The sequence below is a fragment of the Zootoca vivipara genome, chromosome 3, assembly GCF_965207765.1.
Source record: "Zootoca vivipara chromosome 3, rZooViv2.hap1.1, whole genome shotgun sequence".
Lineage (NCBI taxonomy): Eukaryota > Metazoa > Chordata > Lepidosauria > Squamata > Lacertidae > Zootoca > Zootoca vivipara.
In genome coordinates, this window is record NC_142586.1 from 64,427,505 (window position 1) to 64,438,649 (window position 11,145).

The following is an 11,145-nucleotide window of genomic DNA, read 5'->3' on the forward strand; positions in this document are numbered from 1 at the left end:
ACTGATGGCATTTCTCCCCTTTCTCCTGCCAATGTTATTGCATTGTCAATGCCTGGGTTATCCACCTGAGTTGATTGTGTTCTGCTTTCTGTTCAGTCTCGTTGCCTTATTTCTTCCCCTTGTATTGTGTATTCCCCTTTCTTCTCAACACTTATGTTTGATGGCACTCAAAATGTTTAATGTCTTTTAAGAAGAAACACTATGTTCTGAGAATTTTTCAATTCCTGTTTTTTTTTATATTATGGGATGGAGAAAGGGAACACAGCCTTATTGTGTATAGGTGGCCAACCTGCAAACCTGATAAACCACAAGTAGCACTAAGAGCAAGATCATTTGACACAACTGGGCAGAAACAGCAGAGGTCTTCTGTCTGGCTGTTCCATAGGGAGGGCTACACTACTATCTGATGCTCTCGCATGGTGCAGCCTACATGCTTTTGGGGTCAGTGGAGCAGAGTTGCTTCCTCAACGTCGGCCCTCCAGATGTTTTGAGACTACAATTCCCACCATCCCTGACCACTGGTCCTGCTAGCTAGGGATTATGGGAGTTGTAGGCCAAAAACATCTGGAGGGCCAAGGAATCCTGTTCTAGATGAAAAACCAAAAACGCTGGTGGGGGAAAGATTCACACTTCTATTGTGTGTTCTCTAGTTCCCATGTAAGGTGCAACACATAAGAGAAGGGCAAGAAGGGGGCCGCGATCATAGTAACTTTCCTTCTTTTCCACTTTGCCTGCTTACTGCTTTCTCTGCCTAACACCAATGGGGAGAAGTCAGCTGCTACATCACTATCTCCAGGGTTATCTCATCATCCAAGCCACCAGTTATAGTTTCTTTCACTGGAAGGAGCGAAGGCAAAGAACACAACGGAATGGTGTTCCCAGGCAGGGTGCCAAGTTGGAGGTATCTGGTGGAGATATTGGCGCTATGCACCTGGTCTCTCATCATCAGCATTTCTGAACTTACCAGGAAGGGGAGTTTGCATAGGTCCAGCAGCAGAACCAATCTGCTGATCCAGCTGCTGTGCCCACACCAACCTCCCCGCCACCGTAGCCCTCTCACTCCCAGTGATGGGAGACAAAGTGAGTGGCACAAGACCCTTCCAGCTGCCTCTGTGCCAAATAGAAAATGCAATAACCTCTGAGGAGAGGGGAGTATACACAGAGCCATAGCACACACACACACACACACACACACACACACACACACACACACCCTGGTAGACAAGGATTTTCCTGGAAGAAGCCTGGTGAAATTCACAGGTTTCTCCATAGGCAGCACTGATAGGGAAACTCCTTGTTAGCGTGCATGCATGCATGCATGCGTGAGTGGGTATACATGCACCTATATTTGGCAAAAGGGGCAGGGTGAGCTTTGCTAGTGCTGCAGAAATAGAAAAATATGTGACTACCAACCATATCACAAACCACTGCTCCACACTAAATGAGACAACAGTGCTATATTCTGTGTTATGCCTGAATGCACTGCACTGCAACTGTGGTGATTTTCAGTAAAAACTGAGTGACTTATTTGTATCAATTATTTGTATCAATACATATTTGTCTAGTAAGTAATTTCCATTTCCTATTCAAAAAGCTGGAGGCACAATACACCCTGGGTTTTATGGTCTTGTTCTTTTGATAAAAGGCCTCTTACACCACTTCCATCTTCTACATAGAGAGTACATGGGAGTGTATTTTAGAAGGCAGTTGCCAGGGCTCAAATACTAAGATGGAGAGCTGTACTGTAGGACTGCAGTGGACCCTGCCTCCAATGAAGTTAGCAATACTGATTCAGCCAATAATTGCACCAGACTAGCCCCAGCTCCTACTTTTTGCCTCTAGTGAAATCAATGCCCCAGCAGCCCCTGCTGAGGTCCTATAGCAAATAGTTCTTATAAGAAGCACCTGAAAGCTATACTATGAACCGCTTCTCTAGATATGGCACTGATCTTCCAAGATGTAAATAACAATGTTATTTTGCTCTTGTTATTTATATCCCAAGGGGGCATAAATATTTAAATATATGGGTGAGCTGCAAAGAAAATGCTTTGCATTATCCCTTTACATTGAATGATTCACAGTCACTGCTGAGAGCTGGGGTGGAAAGGACAGAAAGTCTGCACACTTCGGCCATAGAACTCGTGGGTTATTGCTGAGAAGCACCAGATGCATTTTCTTTGTCCTGCTGCTGGTGAGAAGCTGAACAGATTGTCTCAGTAGTGCCACTACTAGCCCTTGCCAAACAAAAGTTGGTATGATCAGGATGAAAAGCCAAATGAAAGATTGTTTGCTGACAAAATATGCCACAGTTAGGCCAGTCCAACAGGAAAGAAATACACAGCAGAAACAGATTTTCTAAAGTCAACAATCCAAGGGAATTAGAAAGGACAGATGAACATTATCCCCATGTCAATTATTTGCACTGTAATAAATTATGCATTCTTTACTTATTTATTTTCCCTTACGTTGCCATCCTACACACACTGCACCATTGAGCTATATTAGACTTACTTCTGAGTAAATCTGCACAGGATTGGGCTGCATATAGCTTAATAGTTGATAGGAAAGCAAACTGATTCAACAAAACTTATGGAAAGCAGTTATTGGAATTATATCCTTAAAGCCAAGTTGAAAAGTTTATTTATTAAAAGGTACTTCTGATGCTCCTTGAGATTAGAAAGCAGTTCAAGTCCACTGCCTCTTCTCTTTCTATTGCAAACATTTATTCACATTTCCCCCCTTAAATTGTACTTCTCTCAACAGCTCTCAACTCAAACTATTCCTAGCTTCTTTAGAACCCTATTGTGCTTTGACAAACAGAGAATACAGAATGAATGTCTATGTAAAATATTGTCCACATTGCACATATTGTGTAAAAGTTGTGCAGTCTATGTAAAATAGAATTAAGAACATACATCTGTCTCCTGTGCATCACTGGCTGCATTATGAGGATCTGGGAGGTGTTTCAGGAATTGTGCTACATAGGTCATCACTGATTTCTCATCTGGCTTATCCACATCCACATCTGAAAAGAATGAGGAAGACAGTAAATTAACACAAAGCTGAACTGTATAAAATGTTAAGACATTTCTCTCTCTCTCTCTCTCTCTCTCTCTCTCTCTCTCTCTCTCTCTCTCACACACACACACACACACACACACACACACACACGTATTTTAAAAAGAACTCCCTCCCAAACCCAAAACTAAGGTGAGTTACAGTGTTACTATTACAGGTCACAGGGTTACAGTTCAACAGTGGTCAAATTCAATGATATGCTACCTTCAGGATCAAGAAGTCTTGGAATTCCTAATTCTGACTCTGCAATTGTAAATGCCTCTTCCAAATTTTCCTTGTTTGATCTCGTTTTCAACCTCTCCAAGTCCACTAGTTCTGGACGGATGGCATGAATAACTGAATGAAAGGCAACACCACTCCTCCAGCTTCGTCCAAAATCCTTGACTTCAATTCCAGCTTGCCTTCACAACAAGAAGAAATTACTTTGTAACAACCTGTTCTGACCCCCAACCTTTATCTTCACTTATATCATTAACCTGGGTTTTTGGTTACAATTTTTGCAATGGCTGGAGCAGAACTTACTTTTCAGTTGAATTAGTTGCTGTTCCTGGTTTGACATAAACCCCCCAGTCATTCTTTTCAACTCGTATTCATGCAAGCTCTCATTTATGTATGACTAAATAAGCGTGTGGAGACAGACTGAATGATGGACCCCAGCAGGCTTTGTTAATTCTGCCTATGAAATAGTTAACTTCTAGATAATAGCCTTGAAGTCCACAACAGTAATGCTGGGAGAGTTCTTTACAAGGCAGAGGAATAAACAAGAAAGGGAACACTGCAGTTGTCCTTGAAAAACTGAAGGATTGGTGTCTGTGTCATATATACTATGTTTCCATCAGTACATCCCAGAACAGTATTTGCCCTCTGTTGCAATGACATGATATTGCTGTCTCCTGCTCAGTTTCGTTTCATTATTTATTGCAGAGTTATCTAATTTATCAAGGTCATATCCTATCCTGGTCATATACTCAGAAGGTGGCAAGCAACATAAAGGCACACTCTGCACTAGTGAAACTATCAAGAAAAACATACATTCTCTCTTGTCCAATCCATTCTGGCTATTAGATAGCAACTGTCCAAACTGACTAGATGGATAGTACACCAGCACTGCCAAAATCACAGACAGTTGAATTGTAGGTTGTTCACGTCCACCAGCTATTCAAAGCAGACATGAATTGGTTAATAGTCTGATTACATATGTTATTGATGAAAGTTGTTAAGAGATTCAAACAGCTGAAAGCTGTTGCTATACACTGCTCCAGTTGCTTGCTTTCATCTAAGTTTCTCTGTCTTGTCATCTTCCTCTGATGCCTTATATATCCCACACTCTTCTGGCTTCAGTTAAGATTAAACAAAGGCAGTGCCACAAACTGTAGGCCAAAGGTTTCTTTCCATTATGTTCTAAAAGCTTAAAATTGAAGGTACAGAAATACATATATATTTTTTTATGTGGAAATATGAAATCAAAGCTGGTATTGTAAAATTACATAGATGTTTACAAAGAGAATGTTATATTCAATCACAGGCCAAGTTGTGAGGATACATTGGCAAAGTGAAGGAAAATTCAATTGGTGAAGTAAGGTACAAAATCTGATAGCACTGAATTGCTCTGCTCATGATATCAAACTGGGAAAAGAATTTTAAGTGTTTTGACAATGTATTGCCTCTTACAGCCATTCTGACAGAAGCCAATTTCCTTTCCAATTTTTATTGATCTCTCTGGCACAAACTTTCTTAATTCATGCTGGTGCCATAAATTATTACTACATCATTTAGCTAATATCAATCTACAGATTACTCACTTTGCTGCTGTGTACTGCACCCATTTTAGCAAAGCCTTCTTTGCATTCGATTGGACTTTGGTGACCACTTTACGCTTGGATGGTGGACTGGCTGTCTCAGAACTGACAACACTGTCCACAGATGAGGTACTATTGGAGAGTGACAGGAAGTCTGCTTATGGAATAGGAGTGGGGAACTTTTGGTCTTTCACATTTATAATTCAGCTTCAATAAGCCAAGATACACATTATAATTTTTAAACCTATTGTTTCCAAGCCATTAAGTAAACTTTTTGTTTGAAATACAACATATGCTCCCTCTACAGCTTTCTAAATCACATGATACTTGGGCAGTCCGAAGATTAAGGTCCATCCTGTTCATAATAAGTAACAAACAGTAGAATCATTAGTCACTAAATTAAAAAAAAAATTATGGAAGTTGAGAATCAGAGCCAGCCTCATCACAAATGAAAAGGAAAGAAGAAAACAAGTTCTGCATACTACTTTATACTATTCTACTTGAGGTTAGCTCAGTGAGTCTCAAGCCTCATTGAAAGGGGTGGATGGGACACTGGGAGAAAATATGTGTTAAGCTGCAGGGGGGGGAGGGTTCTAGAGGTAGATGGCACCAGTCAAGCCCTGTGTAGAATAAATCCTCCCACCAATGAGGTGATTTCAGGTGGTCACCTCCCTTTCTGCTCCATTATTCCAAAGTGACTTGAGCATAAAACATTCCTAAAGAGCTGCACTGTTCATATTTTTTTGCCACTTAAGTGACTTGAGATGGGAGTCAGAGTTAACCTGTCATATTGTTAGTGCAGGATTACTTCTCAAATTCATTGACCCTTCAACTCAGTAACAGCCCCTGAGCTTACAACTGTGTGCAGATACCATTGCATACTCAACCATAGAGAGAGTTATTGATGCTGGATTGGGGAGCCACAGTAGGTAACACAAATTTTAAGAACTGGAGAAAACTAGTTTAGATGCTTCCACTTTTGATCCGAAACAGTGTGTGCTAGGTCAAAAATGTATCATGCATCCCTGAACATAACATCTGCTTTCATAAAATGACTGCCCCAAGACTATTACAAAATTGAAGTTATTGTATATAACAAATAAAAGCTCATAAAGTAAGGAGGGGCAACATTTATAGTGAAATATGTTTCCTTTAAGTTTCTAGTGTGCCATTTATTAAGCTAAACATCCTGATCCTGCACATGCTTTAAGTTCAATGACAGTTGTTTCCTTGTAAAGCCACAATCCTATGTGGTAGCTGCACACCTACTGAGTAGCTGATCCCTGGTTTCAGTGAAACTATCACCAAATAAGCATGTAAACGACCAGACTAGCTGCAAATATGCCCAAGACTCCAGCCTTGCCCCTCAATGTCATGCATGTTTACTCAGAAGTAAATTACTGTGTTCAAAGAGATTTTCTCACAAAGAAGTGTATGAAGCATTGCAACATTGATTAATGCTCTTAGAAGATTTGTTTCTTCTAAAATAGTTTTTTTAAAACACCACCACCACCACCACCCTGGAAAAAACTATAATTATGAACATTTTATTATGCAGTTATTTGTTAGGATCAAATGCTAAAATACACCTGTTCCTCTGTTGGAAATAAAATACATAATTCATTATTTACAAATTGGGCCAGGATTAGTATCACACACATAGCTTTTTAAAAGTGTTTGTGGGAGGGAGGTTATTGTTTTGACTATTTATTTGTGCTTTTATCTTGTGTTTTTATTTTGTGAACTGCCCTGAGATCTTTTGATGAAGCGTGGTATATAAATTAAATGAATGAATAAAATAATACAATGCTTTTAGTTCTGCTCAGACAACAGTCCAGGGGTTTTGACCGTTGGGGTCTCTGCCAACACTACAATTCTATTGTAGCACCCTGTAGGTGTCCAAAGCCATATGGACAAAAAATATAGTCACACATGCACACACAGGAAGGCTGTTGATTTCTTGGTATTAGCATGAACTGCTTTGTGTGCAAAGCTCGTTACTAGTGTTACAATCAGTAGAAGCACACCAACAAATTACAAGGTTACAACAGCCCAGCCCCAGCGGATAAAAAGTACCAACCCACAAAATGTTTCATGAGGTGCCTGACCAGAAAGAGCTGTAAATCACTGAGCAACTGACTACCTCCCAGGCTGAGCTAATCCACCAACAGAATCTCCAGTGCTGGCATGTTATGGACTAACGGAATTTTCAGTGTTATTTTGCTTTCAGTTACATGAGCTGAATATAAACTATCAGAGTGACAGGTATATCCAGCTTGTTGTTGTTGTTGTTTAGTTGTGTCCGACTCTTCGCGACCCCATGGACCAGAGCACGCCAGGCACTCCTGTCTTCCCCTGCCAGTTTACCGCTTGCAAATATTGCCCACCCTGCCATCCCTCCCCAGTCGACATTGTATTTTGTGTTGGATAAATATCCATAATCGGTTTTGGGGCTGTTTTCCGCCCAAATAAAACAAATACTTGATTTTAGATCTGGCTCAGTCGCCCACGAAGCTGAGAACCCTACAAATCAAGAAAACGACTTTTGCCCCAAATTTGCTTTGGATGGCCCTAGGCTCCGGCTTCATTGCCTGCGAGTCGCATGATGCAGAGCTCTAGATCTCAAGGCGCCCTTCCACCTGCCCGATTCCGAAGGCGGCAGCAATGCTCTCCCTTGTACCTGCCCTGCCCCAGCCTGCCTCCTCGACGGACATGACAGCGCAGAAAGCGCAGAAAGCAGAAGCATCCCCTCTGCGCCGCCCGGCGAGGAGGGACGCGAGAGCCCTCCAATGCCGGCTGTGGGTTTTGTACCTCCTTCACGCTCCCCGTCCGGGACTCTTCGCAGCTGCTGGTGCTCCCCTTTGGCCAGCGCTCCCTGCTCGGTCCCTGCTGCGAGAACACCCTCTGCGGACGACACCCGAACCGCTGCCTCTCTCCCGAATCCCAGGGCTCCGGAGCTGCCAGACGCCTCGGGCTGCTGGCTCCCTGGTTACCGCGGGCAACAATCCCACCCCAGCGACAGGCGAATACACACGCACTGCTGCACCTAGCAGCAGTCGCGGCTGAGAAAGCTCCGCCTCTTCTCTCTCTCTCCCCGCCCCCCTCGCTTCTGCAAAGCGCGCGGAGCTTCTCCTCAGCCACAGGCACGGGGGGGTTTCTCTGCGCGTGTGTGGGATGGGAGGAAAGCAGGTGCGCGCGCGTCTACTGGGACGACGAGAGAGAGAGGGAGGGGGAGCTGAGTAGGGGAGCTGCGTTTTGCCCCCCCCCCCCGCGGAGGGATGCTGCGCGAGGCTAGCTGTGCACGCGCGCGGCGCGACTCCATCTCCACACAGCGCGCCCGGCTAGCCCGCCATCCCGAGAATGAGGGCGCCCGCCTGTCCTGCTGCGGCGCCGGAGCAGCAGCTGCGAGGGTGTTTGTTGTCAGTGGCGCGTGTGGCCGCGGGTGTCGCTCTCCCGCTTCCCACCCTGGGCAAAAGGACAGCAGGAGGAAGGGCTCCTTCCAGCTCCCTCTTCGTCTCTTTACACACACACGCAAACACACGCACGCGGGGTTGAGGCACCCCAACAGCAGCCGGCCCAGCGCCTTCTGCCCAAGCCGAGCTGCCGCTCTCGGAGCGGGTGGCTGGCGCGCGTGCAGCGGGCAGACTCTGGTCATTCTGCCTGGGAGGCCCGCCATTTTTTTCAAGGGCAGATTCCCTCACGTGATGCCCCGACTAGATGCGAGAAAGCGAAGGGAGGCAGGCGCGGCGCCTTTCGTGCAGTTGACGCGCTCTGCCAGCGGCTATTTAGATTTTTAATCTGTGTTCACACAACATTATTCAAAATGCATATGTATCCTGTGCTTTGTTATGAAATGCTACTGCTCAGTGCATTGCTTCTCAAACCAGCTTCACACCAGATGGCAGGTGGAGTTAATTCCTAATTCACCTCTAGCTATAGAGTGAAGACATCCCTGCCCATCACATCAGTGCCCCCTGTGTGTACATGAAGCCATGCTGATATGAACAGCTATGGCAGGAAGAGATGTGAAACACACCATACAGCATCCCTATGCTCCAAGGTGGTCATAGGAACACTCCCATAGGAAGCTTCCATATACCCAGACCACTGGTCCATCTATTACTGTATTTTTCTTCCTACTCTACTTCCTGTTCCTTAACCAGTCACTGGTTGCCCTGAACCCCTGGCCTACCTGGCAGCAAGACAGCATGTCAAGTCCAAAGTCCAGGGCTCAATCCACACAAGCAAAGTTCCAAGGTCAGAAAACACAGTCCAGAGTCAATCCAAGTAGCCAAGTCTGAAGTCCAACAGTCAGGATACAGTCCAGAGTCAAACCTGAAGCACAGTGCCATTGAGATCCAGGAGCACACACGTCAAGGTCCCTCAATATGGGCAGTTCAGCAGACACAGCAACTAAGCTCTGCTTCCCTTTTGTATTTTGCATGCTGATTGCAACATCTGGGCTTGATGAGGCATGTGACCTTCACTGGTTCTAAACCTACAACAGATGAGGAATCACAGGCTTCCTCCCAGAGCTAGCAAGCTCCCCCTGGCCAGTTAGTGAGCTGTCCTGTGGGCCCTTGCCTGCCTCAGCCTCCTAGAGCGCCACTCCTGCTGCTACCTTTGCCTTGCTGAACAACTCCAGGCATGCCTGGAAGAAGCTGACCATTTGGATTCCTTCCAGTAAGGATTCAGGCCTCATCATGGGACTGAAACTGCCTTGGTCACACGGGTTGATGATAACCGGCGGGCTAGAGACAAAGGTGAGAGCTGTTTCCTTGTTCTGCTGGATCTCCCAGCGGCTTTTGACACCATCGACCATAACATCCTTCTGGACCACCTAGAGGGGTTGGGAGCTGGGGGCACTGTCATACAGTGGTTCCGCTCCTTCCTCCTGGGCCGTGTTCAGAAAGTGGTGGTGGGGGAATGGGTGCTCAGACCCCTGGACTTTCATTTGTGGGGTGCCTCAGGGTTCTGTCCTCTCCCCCATGCTTTTTAACATCTATATGCAGCCATTGGGGTTTGGGCTGGGCGTCCATCAGTATGTGGATGATACCCAGCTCTACCTCTCTTTCAAATCAGAACCAGTGAAGGCCCTGTGTGAGTGTCTGGAGGCGGTTGGAGGTTGGATGGCAGCTAACAGATTGAGGTTGAATCCTGACAAGACAGAAGTACTGTTTGTGGGGGACAGGAGGCGGGCAGGTGTGGGGGACTCCCTGGTCCTGAATGGGGTAACTGTGCCCCTGAAGGACCAGGTGCACAGCCTGGGAGTCATTTTGGACTCATAGCTGTCCATGGAGGTGCAGGTTAATTCTGTATCCAGGGCAGCTGTTTATCAGCTCCATCTGGTACGCAGGCTGAGACCCTACCTGCCCGCGGACTCTCTCGCCAGAGTGGTGCATGCTCTAGTTATCTCTCGCTTGGACTACTGCAATGTGCTCTATGTGGGGCTACCTTTGAAGGTGACCCGGAAACTACACTTCATCCAGAATGCGGCAGCTAGATTGGTGACTGGGAGCAGTCGCCGAGACCACATAACACCGGTCTTGAAAGATCTACATTCGCTCCCAGTACGTTTCCGAGCACAATTCAAAGTGTTGGTGCTGACCTTTAAAGCCCTAAACGGCCTCGGTCCAGTATACCTGAAGGAGCGTCTCCACCTCCATCGCTCTGCCCAGACACTGAGGTCTAGTGCCAAGGGCCTTCTGGCAGTTCCCTTGCTGCGAGAAGCCAAGTTACAGGGAACCAGGCAGAGGACCTTCTCGGTAGTGGCACCCACCCTGTGGAACGCCCTCCCACCAGATGTCAAAAAGAAAAATAACTACCAGACTTTTAGAGGATATCTGAAGGCAGCCCTGTTTAGGGAGGCTTTTAATGTTTAATCGATTATTTTATTTTATTTTTCTGTTGGAAGCCGCCCAGAACAGCTGGGGAAACCCAGCCAGATGGGCGGGGTATAAATAATATATTATTATTTATTTATTTATTTATTTATTTATTTATTTATTATTATTATTGGAGCCTGCCATGTTCGTGGGGACAGGGCCCCTTTGGCCCTGCTGCTCTAGTTCTTGTGCATTGTCCTCTGTCCCTTCGTCATCTTCCGTCACCCTGTGAGTACTTCCTTTTCCATTCCCTGCTTGCCTCAGTGTGTCCCAGTCCCAGCTACACCCCTCGTCAGGATCCTCTTCCTCTTCCCTGTTGTCCATCCAGTTTGTGACACTGATCCATAAAAGTACAGGTACTCTCATCTCAGGGCTGCTAAGTT

At 45.5% G+C, this 11,145-nt stretch overlaps 1 long non-coding RNA gene across 3 annotated transcripts in view; it reads right to left on the reverse strand.

The window, feature by feature from the left end:
• Positions 1-8,239, reverse strand: part of LOC132591902 (uncharacterized) — a 48,725-nt gene extending 40,486 nt beyond the window's left edge. The window contains exons 1-4 of one of the 3 annotated variants that reach the window (XR_015949335.1): positions 7,689-8,239; positions 4,881-5,009; positions 3,283-3,479; positions 2,916-3,025 (exon numbers count right to left, since the gene is read on the reverse strand). This is a non-coding gene — a long non-coding RNA (uncharacterized LOC132591902). The remainder of the gene's footprint in view (positions 1-2,915; positions 3,026-3,282; positions 3,480-4,880; positions 5,010-7,688) is intronic. The other 2 variants (XR_015949333.1, XR_015949334.1) reach the window with 2 other exon arrangements.
• Positions 8,240-11,145: the final 2,906 nt, after the last annotated feature.